The following is a 12,500-nucleotide window of genomic DNA, read 5'->3' on the forward strand; positions in this document are numbered from 1 at the left end:
TTTTAACAATAACTTATAATTTGAAGCTTTGGACGAGTTATCAGTATGAGTACCGTATACCATTAGTGTAAGTATTGATCAGCTGCGTTTCGATTGCAATTAATAAGCTTACTGCAAAGTATTTTTTATATTAAACAGCCGAGCTTTATAACAGTTTCCGATTATTTTGATCTTTTTTCCTCGTTTTATCTGCACTGCCGACAGCTTTCTTTATACTTTGTACCCTATGTCGCACTACACACAGCGTACTAAATATTGCGTACAACGATGCATTCCACAAATACAACGTCAATGGACTCCGCCATCTTTGTCACTTAATATAGAAGTCGCTATAAACACGGCGTCTGTGTATATAGCCTCGGCTAATGAGGGCTGGCTACTTACACGGCGATCGTATTTTTGAGGGTAACTTTTCTGCGTTACAGCGGGTTACATTTAATAGTGATATATTATTCTTTATTACTCCAACAGGAAACTCATAACGGGGAAAATAAAAATCATAATTGAGAAATTATCATGCCAACAAACCAATCATCTTGTCGGTACTAAATATGACGTCATCACGATTTGGTAAAGCATACACAAAAAAAACCAACATCTGTACAAAAACGACCATGTTATACAGTACAGTAAAAAAAAAAAACTAAAAATATAAACTAATCATGAGAATTCCATTTGGCGCTTTATCAAATTAAGTATATATAGTAGATTTTATCACACGGAAGTATTAAATGACAGCCTGTGAAAAAATGAACAAACAAAAAACAAAACCCAGAGCTGTTCTTCCGAAAACGAGTATTAAAAAAACTGTATAGCACAAAATTGAGTCATTGACATTAACATTAGCATTAACATTAACATTAGCATTAACATTAGCATTAACATTAACATTAACATTAGCAGCAACATTAACATTAGCATTAGCATTAACATTAACATTAGCATTAGCATTAACATTAACATTAGCAGCAACATTAACATTAGCATTAACATTAACATTAGCATTAGCGTTAACATTAGCATTAACATTAGCATCAACGTTAACATTAACATTAACATTAACATTAACATTCACATTAACATTAACATTAACATTAGCAGAACATTAACATTAGCATTAGCATTAACATTAACATTAGCATTAACATTAACATTAGCAGCAACTTTAGCAGCAACATTAACAGCAACATTAGCAGCAACATTAGCAGCAACATTAACATTAGCATTAGCATTAACATTAACATTAACGTTAGCATTAGCATTAACATTAACACTGACATTAACATTAACATTAGCATTAACATTAACATTAACATTAGCAGCAACATTAACATTAGCATTAGCATTAACATTAACATTAACATTAGCATTAGCATTAGCATTAGCATTAACATTAGCATTAGCATTAACATTAGCATTAGCATTAACATTAACACTGATATTAACATTAACATTAACTATGATGATAAGAACAACGATAACCAAAAAAAAAAAAAAAAAAAAAAAGAAGCACGCTCCACATTCCCATCACTACCACCAACATGTAAATTGTTTTGTTCACACACACGCTCGCACGCACGCACGCACACACACACATACGCACACGCACACGCATGCACGCAAGCTGAATCTTTCTAACTAAAAATACATAAATAAATAAATATATTCGCTTCCTTTGTTTCCAATCTGTCAAATACTAGAACACATATCAGCTTCGAAACAGAACTCCTTTGACTATCTGACATTAACACAAAGACTGCATTAGCGCAATTTAATATGGTAAATGATGAAATATTTACTTCAATCATAGTGTTTTTTCTAGAATTATCATGCCATTACGAACATACAGAATTAATCTTCAACGCAAGAATGATGTTGAAATAGTTTAGTTCCCATCTCCGACATATACAATTTATTTTCAACGTATGATTGGTTCTGAATGCAATAAATTAATTCCAGAAACAGTTAAAATGCTTTAAGACAACAGAAACATATTCATCACATACTTTGTTTTTAAGCAATATCTTCTTTTTGTTTAGACTTTGACAATTTGGGTTCTGTGTAATTTAACTTTTTGGCTCCTAATTGCACCTACCCGTTATATCATGTTTGAACTTCAAAACATGACAAATGGTGCATAGATATTTGATTGCATCTATAGTTATACTCCAAAACACAACAAATGATTCATGGATATTTAGCAATTAGTTTCTGATGTAAGACAAAAAGGAAAATGAGTTTCAAAATAAATAAAGAAAGAAAGAAGTAATTAAAAGGAAATACAGAAAGAAAGAAATGAATAAAAGTCTATTAAACGTTTAGGGTAAGATATTTTACATATTAAATATTTTGCAGAGGAAGCACAATACATGAATGTGTTTATATTTGGCAGACAGCTTTTCACTTTTCAGAAAGTGATTGACAAGTTTAGGTTACTGGGTATACATTTTCAACTAGGTGAAATGTACTGAGCGAGGTCAAGAAGTCGATGCTCCCCACAAATTGACGCAAAATAAATAAAGAAGACAGATATACGAAACTGCTTGCTAATTTAACGCAAACCTCCTTGTTATACATGTGCAAAAACAATCAATTAGTCGGGTGGTCGCAAATTACCACATCCCTTTTCGCTCACGTGTCGGTATTTCTCTTCAAGATTGTTGGTACTATATAGTAAATCTATTTTCTACCACCAGCTAAAACAACACTGTCGTATGGTATTTCAAGATAGTTATGAGGGTATGGTAATACCATTACACTATGTACATTGTGTGTGTATGTGTGTGTGTGTGTGTGTGTGTGTGTGTTTGTGGGTGTGTGTGTCTGTATGTATGTGTGCGTGCGTATGTTTGTATGCGTGTGTGTCTACGTGTGTGTGTATGTGCGTGTATGTGAGCGTGTGTGCGTGCATGTGGGCGTGTGTGCGTATGTGTGTGTTAATCTTCTGTTTTAAACTAATATTCCGCCTTTTTTAATTTAATTTATTTTTGTGTATAGGTAGTACTAAACCAAATAACTTCCGCCTGGGTCAAAGTTCGAGGTGCACCCAACCTTTGATAGAAAAGTGAACATCACAAGTCCTGTGATTGGTGATAACTGTGAGTGTTGTAAAAAACGTTTCATAATGGATGCAATTTTATTTCATCTAGTACCACTGTGTTAAATAGCCTTGTGCTTGAAACATGCCTGGGGTACCTATAAAAAATGTACTCAAATTTTGTGCGGAACTAGGGTAGTCATAGACGCTACCCGTTATCTCTGAAATAAGCAGCTTGACCCCCAATTTTTCTCCTGATTCACTTTAAGGGTGAGGGGTGGTAGTATTTATATTCGTTTTATTTATGTCCATTGATACGCTGCAGGTAGGAGTTTTAGCCACATATGTTACTATTGTCGTCTGTGGGATTTGAAATGGTAATATACATATATACAATTAGCTTCAAGCACGCTGTTCTGTGCACCAACGTCAGCTCTCTGAGCTGTCTGTCCAGGACAGCGGTTATAGATTAGTGAAAAAGAAGTGGATGTAGTGGCGTTACACCACCCCATTGAGTTGTTCGTGGTATGCCAAAGTTATGGTAATTGTCTGTCGATCAATTCCTAACGTAATATAAAACAATAATAAATACTGTTTTAAAAATGTTTCTGTGTCTGTTTGCAAGACAGTGCTGCAATAGTTTTAATTATATAGCGGCAATAATTGTTTTCCTGGAATTTAAATTTGGTTACGTACCATATGTTTAAGAGGATAATATCGTTAGTACGATCATGCGCCGTAGACAAATCTTTATTGCGCTCTTTATCACCAAGAACCTAATTAGCACAGTGCCGTTTTAGTACCTTTTAATATTGCACCCTACAGTGCACCTCAAACACCAGAATGTAATGTAATTATGCCTCTAGAAATGCTACATGAAAAGAGTAGTGTGTCTCAAAACTAAATATTTCTTTTATCTATCGGCTCGCTGATTTAAACTGTTGACAAGCAGACGGTGTGCACCCACTCACTTAAGGTTAAAGCACGCTGTCTAGGGTACATACACAAGGTCTATCGGTCTGTCTAGGACACAGTAAATTATTAATTGTTAGAGAGAGAGAGAGAGAGAGAGAGAGAGAGAGAGAGAGAGAGAGAGAGAGAGAGAGACAGACACAAAGAGAGAGAGAGAGAGAGAGAGAGAGAGAGAGAGAGAGAGAGAGAGAGAGAGAGAGAGAGAGAGAGAGAGAGAGAGAGAGAGAGAGAGAGAGGAGTTGGTGTAGCGGCGTTTTTATCTCCTCAAGCTTGAAGCCAGATGGAAGAAATGTGTTATTTAACAATGCAGTGAACACAATGTCATTTTATTTATCGTACGGTTATAAACACGGACACACGGTAACATGCCATGCAGATAACGGAAGAGGAAACCACCTGCCGCCACGCAATGGGTTACTCTTTCCGATTAGTAGCTAATGATCTATTATATGTAGAAACCCCACAGACATGATAGTACATACTACGGCCTTAGTTACACCAGTTGTGGAGCACTGGCCGGTATCTAGGTGCAAACCCAGAACCTAGCAGCAATAAATCCGATGACTTAACTATTACATCGAGGAGGCTGGTTTCCTGGAAACGTTCATTAAGTAAATGTTAAAACTTTGTTTTGTTTAACGACACCACTAGAACACATTGATTAATTAATCATCGGCCACTGGATATCAAACATTTTGTAATTAGATATGTAGAAATTCGCTACAACTTTCCATTAGCAACAAGGGATTTTTTTTATATGCATCATCCCACATGCAGGGCATCACATACCTCGGCCTTTGATATACCAGTTGTAGGGCACTAGTACTGGTTGTCATAGGAAAACCAAGCAAAGGATTGCCTCTATGCATTGCTTAATCAACAGCTGTTAAAATTAATAAATTTATGTCAACACTTTTCTTGTCGATTAACAGCAAGAAATCTGTAATAAACAATTGCCCAGATAGACAAAACTTAATCAAATAAATGGTCTATAATAGTATATATTGATTGAAACGCTGCATGTAGCAGATTTAGCCACACAAGTATGTTAATATTGTCGTGTATGGAATTTCATTTAGTGGTATACACCCTGTAATTCCTCAAAAGTAATATCGAAAATCGTTAGAGACAACCAACATTGCTTTAACACTCAAATTATAGCGGTAAAATCAAGATATATTTAATTAGTTATATCCTTATTTTATGCTTGGACGGTCAGAAGACTAGATGACCGCTGACCTTTGAAACTCACAAGAGAAAAAAAGTTAAAGTTTGTTTTCTTTAACGACACCATTAGAGCACAATGGTTTACTAATCATTGGCTATTAGATGTCAAACATTAGGGAAATTTTGTCGTCTAGTCTTAGAGAGGAAACCTGCTACATTTTTTCATTAGTAGCATGGGGATCTATAGTCCGTTCCAATGGGAACGCCTGTTTTCATGCTATAGAATTTACTACAAATTATTTATTTCTGAGCCATTTGATTTGTAAATTGCACATAAAAATATTATTTTTTGTGTTATTTCCATAACACGTTTAATTTTCTTCTTAATTCATACCAAACGGAAATTATTTACAATTTTTTTTATTTTATTTATAGAATGATGGGACGGATTATAGTAGCCCCATCCCACAGATAGGCTATCACAAACCATGGTATTCTATATACCAATCGTAGTGCACTGGCTGGAACGAGAAATAGCCCAAATGGGCCCACCGACGGGCATCGATCCGAGCTCACAAGAGCATTTCCTAAAAACTCACTTGAGTCTTTTCGGAAATATATATAAAAATATTGTTTTTGAAGTTCCGAGAACATATAGACAATCCGCAACACATGGGTTGTATACAGCAATTAAAACTGCAAACAAGGCGCTCCAGTAATGCAATAACCTCGGCATCCTCGATTGCTCAATTAGACGTAACCACTTAGCAAAGGTTGCGAGTTTAAAACTCGTGCTTTCAATCCATCGTTAACGAATCCTCTAAGAATTATGAATCAAATGCCAGTCCTAATTAAAAAAACTAATTACGCAAATTCAAAGCATATCCAATTTAATAAGACAAGCATAATGTTTTCCTGTTTTTCGCTTGTAATTATAGTTAATGTTAGGGGTGGTACAAATACATGATGGCGAATACGATACATATTACGAATATCAGGTGACGATTACGAATATATGATTATGTTCATGAATATGCGTGTTTGTTAAACAGTGTTTATTTTATTTTTAAAACTGATTACATAGATATATCAAATACAGAACGACCTTCTATTTGCGGAACGGGATCTTGTCGATAAAGCGCTCGGCTGAGGTGCTTATGTCCTAGGATCGAATCACCTCAGTGGACCCATTCTCTAATTTGTTTTTCCCAGTCCTAATCAGTGCACGACGACTAGTATACCAAAGGACATGGTATGTTCTGTCTTGTCTGTGGAAAATTTGATATAAAAGATCCCTTGCTACTAATGAAAACAATGTAGCAGACATCTTCGCTAAGATTATATATCAGGATTACCAAATGTTTGACATCCAGTAGCAGATGATTATTAAATCAATGTGCTCTAATTGTGTCGTTAAACAAAACCAACTTTAACCTTCTATTTAAGAAACACTAACACCTCCTGTTTGAAGCGAAGTACAGCTCTATAGAATGCCAAAGAGAGAGAGAGAGAGAGAGAGAGAGAGAGAGAGAGAGAGAGAGAGAGAGAGAGAGAGAGAGAGAGAGAGAGAGAGAGAGAGAGAGAGAGAGAGAGGGAGGGGGGAGGGAGAAAGAGAGAGAATATACACACACACACACACACACACACACACATACACACACACACACACACACACACACACACATATATATATATATATATATATATATATATATATATATATATATATATATATGTTACAGTCAATCTGTGAAACCAGTCATTACGCGTAATGCCTAAACAAATCAGTCATTTCGAGAAGTGCCTGTGACCACCAGGCAATACGCAGAATGACTGAAAATTCCAGGCATTTCACGAAATGACTGAAAATCGCAAAATGACTAAAGTGCTATCTATAATACCACACCACTCAATGTAACGCTTTATTTAATCTCAAATCAAATCACTTCAGAAGTTGTACATGAAGATGAAGTTGAATGTTCCCAAGTAGTCAGTAATCATTAAACTAACATATTGGTATAGAAAGGTCACTTTGATAGCAGATAGTATCCATGTCTGCTCTTTGGTCCACCATCAGCTGCTAGCATTGTGAAATATGCATCTTTTGGAATTAACACTTTTCTACAAACTTCATACTTTTTGTAAGGCTCAGTTTTAAATTTATCTTCATTGGACTCTGCCATCATGTACTGGTTGCAACAGAAGAACTTTTGAGTAAACCCCAGAAACATGTTTAGTTTTATAAAGTTGTACTAAGGAATTAGAAGAAGCCACTGAAAGTAGCCATGTCTTGATCCATTTGTTTATAGAAACACAAAGCAAGGCTAGGTTTGAGAATAAACCAGCGAACCATTACAACTAATCAGGGATGAAAAGAAGCTCCTAGATAACAAGACATCAATAATATAGCAGATGCTGTGTTGTTTGTTTAAGAATAAACCAGAGAAACATTAATTACCAGAACCTTTTTTAGTAATATTCAAGTGGTATTAAGCATATTTTCTATGATTCTTTAATCTGAAACTATAGCGAAAGTTGAGTAATAATTCATATTAAGTAGTATTTTAAATCGTGTAATCAATATACTTATCCTTGTTTGTTCTTAAAATGTGATTTTATCAATATTTAAAGCCGCACACCCTAGTTCCATCCAGCGAAAATAAATTATAATTTGGTTAATCTACAAACCTGTAACACACTTAGATCACGTTTTTATCAAATGGAGTGAAAAAGCAAATTTTATATCGATAAATATCATGGGAATCCCCATGTCCCAATTGCTTGAAATAATTTTGAAAGTTTGTATTCTGATGTCACCGGTAGATGTCGCTCGAAGCACAACAATGCCTACGTCACGACAAATTTAACAGACTTGGGGTGCGTTCTTTTCACCTCTTCTGGACATGTTCCAACTGTTCTGTCCCGGTTGTATCCCCTCTCCAGATATCGTAGGACTTAGCAAAATTATTGGTTTTACCGGTTTGTAACGTTTTGTATTGAGATACTTACTTGTCTGAACTTTATTGTTACTGAAAATGTTCACGAACTATGAAGAAAAATCTCACAAATGAACAACAACAAATCGGATGTTGATTGCGCGAACCGTGCACGAGAAAACAAACCGAACCAAAATGATAACGGTCACGTGGTATACCAACGTCTGTGACATTGAAATGGAAATATCCCGTCTAAAAATAGATTAGACCTTGTCTGCTCAACGGTTTTTTTCTCAATCGTTCGTCCGTTTTTCAGAAATACGAAAAATGCATTTTGTGGTATTACAAACACCAGGATTACCAAAAAACACTTCAGGTGAATGGAAATGTATATTCTAAATAATAAACGGTAAGTAAAGTGCAATTTTATTTGTGAAAAATGGGTTTAATAGCGAAAAACAACGCCGTAATGGTTAACAACTAGCCGTAGCTAGGGTGTGTCCCTTTAAGACCAAAAGCCTGTATACGAGTGTCAACAATAAGACTTGAATCACTTTAGTCATTTTGCGTAATGGCTGGCCATGATTTTCAGTCATTTCGTGAAATGCCTGGAATTTTCAGTCATTTCGCATATTGCCTGGTGGTCACAGGCACTTCTCGAAAAGAATGTTTAGGCATTACGCGTAATGACTGGTTTCACAGATTGACTGTAACATATATAAGTCTATGTTATATCAGTCAGTCAGTGACTGATTATTCGAGTATATCGTTCCACCATGTAGTGTAAACGTGATGTCCGTTAATGGTAATTGATAATTAACAGACTAATACCATTACAACTCGTACTGCACGTAAAACATCCGACCAAGGTAAAGAGGTGATTACCTCGATTACCCACTTACTGTAGGTTAACCAGTGCTACATTACAAATAATCAGCCTCCGTTGTAGGCAGGTCCCTGAATCATTCCTCACCAAAATAACATACCCCTCTCTTTATCGCTTCACGAGCGTGGGGCGTAGCCCAGTGGTAAAGAGCTCGCCTGATGCACGGTCGGTCTATGATCGATCCGCGTTGGTGGGCACATTGGGCTATTTCTCATTCTAGCCAGTGCACCACGACTGGTATATCCAAGGCCGTGGTATGTGCTCTCCTGTCTATGGGATGATTCATATAAAAAAACCTTGTTACTAATGGAAAAATGTAGCGGGTTTCCTCTCTAACACCATATGTCAAAATTACCAGATGTTTGACATGCAGTAGCCAATAATAAATCAATGTGCTCTTGTGGTATCGTTAAATGTTTTTTGTTATTTCTTCACTCTCACTGTCCGTCTATCTCTCTCTGTATCTCTGCCTGTCTCTCCCCGCCTCTGTCTCTGTCTGTATGTCTGCCTGTCTCTCCCCGCCTCTGTCTCTGTCTGTATCTCTGCCTGTCTCTCCCCGCCTCTGTCTCTGTCTGTATGTCTGTCTGTCTCTCCCGCCACTGTCTCTGTCTGTATGTCTGCCTGTCTCTCCCCGCCTCTGTCTCTGTCTGTATCTCTGCCTGTCTCTCCCCGCCTCTGTCTCTGTATGTATGCCTGTCTCTCCCCGTCTCTGTCTCTGTCTGTATGTCTGCCTGTCTCTCCCCGCCTCTCTCTCTGTATCTCTGCCTGTCTCTCCCCGCCTCTGTCTCTGTCTGTATGTCTGCCTGTCTCTCCCCGCCTCTGTCTCTGTCTGTATCTCTGCCTGTCTCTCCCCGCCTCTGTCTCTGTCTGTATGTCTGTCTGTCTCTCCCCGCCTCTGTCGCTGTCTGTATGTCTGTCTGTCTCTGCCGCCTCTGTCTCTGTCTGTATGTCTGCCTGTCTCTCCTCGCCTCTGTGTCTCTCTGTATCTCTGCCTGTCTCTCCCGCCTCTGTCTCTGTCTGTATGTCTGCCTGTCTCTCCCCGCCTCTGTCTCTGTCTGTATGTCTGCCTGTCTCTCCCCGCCTCTCTCTCTGTATCTCTGCCTGTCTCTCCCCGCCTCTGTCTCTGTCTATATGTCTGCCTGTCTCTCCCCGCCTCTGTCTCTGTCTGTATCTCTGCCTGTCTCTCCCCGCCTCTGTCTCTGTCTGTATGTCTGCCTGTCTCTCCCCGCCTCTGTCTCTGTCTGTATGTCTGCCTGTCTCTCCCCGCCTCTGTCTCTGTCTGTATCTCTGCTTGTCTCTCCCCGCCTCTGTCTCTGTCTATATGTCTGCCTGTCTCTCCCCGCCTCTGTCTCTGTCTGTATCTCTGCCTGTCTCTCCCCGCCTCTGTCTCTGTCTGTCTGTCTGTCTCTCCCCGCCTCTGTCTCTGTCTGTCTCTCCCGCCTCTGTCTCTCTCTGTATGTCTGCCTGTCTCTCCCCGCCTCTGTCTCTGTCTGTATGTCTGCCTGTCTCTCCCCGCCTCTGTCTCTGTCTGTATGTCTGCCTGTCTCTCCCCGCCTCTGTCTCTGTCTGTATCTCTAACTGTCTCTCCCCGCCTCTGTCTCTGTCTGTATGTCTGCCTGTCTCTCCCCGCCTCTGTCTCTGTCTGTATGTCTGCCTGTCTCTCCCCGCCTCTGTCTCTGTCTGTATGTCTGCCTGTCTCTCCCCGCCTCTGTCTCTGTCTGTCTGTCTCTCCCCGCCTCTGTCTCTGTCTGTATGTCTGCCTGTCTCTCCCCGCCTCTGTCTCTGTCTGTATGTTTGCCTGTCTCTCCCCGCCTCTGTCTCTGTCTGTATGTCTGCCTGTCTCTCCCCGCCTCTGTCTCTGTCTGTCTGTTTGTCTCTCTCTCTTAAAACAATCTTCCTTTCCTTTCTGACTAGCGGACTTACACCTCCGTATTATTTAATGAAAATATTCAATCTTGGAGTCGGTCCAAAGATGCGACCCGATGAATTGGCAAGGTAATTATATAATGAATAAGTTTAAACTCATACAAACTCGTATAACATTTAAAAAAAAAAAAAAAATTGTGTTAAATAAAATGCCAACAATTTTCATAGGTTAAAACTCTCTTTTTTATCCAGGAATGATGATAGTTGTTGGAACAGCCAAGATAAATCAATTTCACATTAAGTACTACCTTTATGTGTACTACGTTATCGATTACTAGCAACAATTCAAATAAAACTACCCACCTTGCCTGTCCCAGCATTTTGTCTTCACCCCTGTATTAAATATGAGATTTAATCTATACCATTTGATGATTATTTGTTAAGAAACATTTTTATTAGTCCCCAACCAGTCCAACCGAGTTATGACCCTTGAATTTAGGAGATACAAAAGTTATTGGGTCCGGTAGTGAACATGACATTGTATTGCTTAAGCAGTACTCTCAGAATGCTTGTTTACGTAGAAATATTTGGCAAACATGTTTTATATGACTTGATATGGGTTTAAAAATTTGTTTTATAAAGCGTGTTTTGTTTAACGACACCATTAGAGCACATTGATTAATTAATATTCGGGTATTAGATGTCAAACATTTGGTAATTCTGACTCGTAGTCATCAGAGGAAACCCGCCACCTTTTTCCTAATGCAGCAAGGGATCTTTTATATGCACTGGGTTCAACCAGTGCATCAACTAAACCGGTGTTAACCCGGCTCCGTTATTTTATTTTTATTGATACAGGGTATTAACGACTTCCTTCCTGTCAGATACCTTTCTCAAATAAATCCTGAGATTACACTCACTATTATCACCGTATTGCTCGGTGCATTTCACTTTCTAGTTAAAATAATCAAACGAGAGCAGTTTCGTAGCATTAAGCTAGAACGCAAAACGGTTCCATTCAAACACTTATCAGTAATGCACAGTTTTTATTACAGAGAACATATATCAAAGGCCCGTTTTACCGTTATTTAATCCTGTATGCTACAGTGCAGCACTTACGAATATTGCTACACGACCTTTAATAAACTGGTCTGATCTTGTAACGACCCTCAGAGCTTTGATACCATTTGAAATACTTCCGTATCATATTATATCAGAAATATGGCCGCTTGTATTAGCTTAAAACCCCATAAAACACAATACATTAGCCAGGCAGGTTTTTGATGCCGTTACGCATTTCAGTTCAGTGGTTAGAAGACTGATAGCATTAGCGTTGTAAATGGTTTATCAGCGGAGACCAGACCGCACTAATAATTTAGATCGAGTTTAGCTTACGTTCTGTTTCGGAAATGTGTTAGATTATTGAAAAAGGAACTGAACAAGAATTTTAAACGCCTACTACCATCACAACTACCTGAGCTATTAAAGAGAAATTCCTGAGTTTGCTGCATTGTAAGATGTTTCCGAGTAATAAAATATTTCTACGATTAAACTTACATATTAAATATATTTTCTTGTTTAGAATATCAGTGTCTGTATATTCAATGTGTTTCTGGTTGTCTTAAAGGGACACACC

Source organism: Gigantopelta aegis, chromosome 8 (genome assembly GCF_016097555.1).
Source record: "Gigantopelta aegis isolate Gae_Host chromosome 8, Gae_host_genome, whole genome shotgun sequence".
NCBI lineage: Eukaryota > Metazoa > Mollusca > Gastropoda > Neomphalida > Peltospiridae > Gigantopelta > Gigantopelta aegis.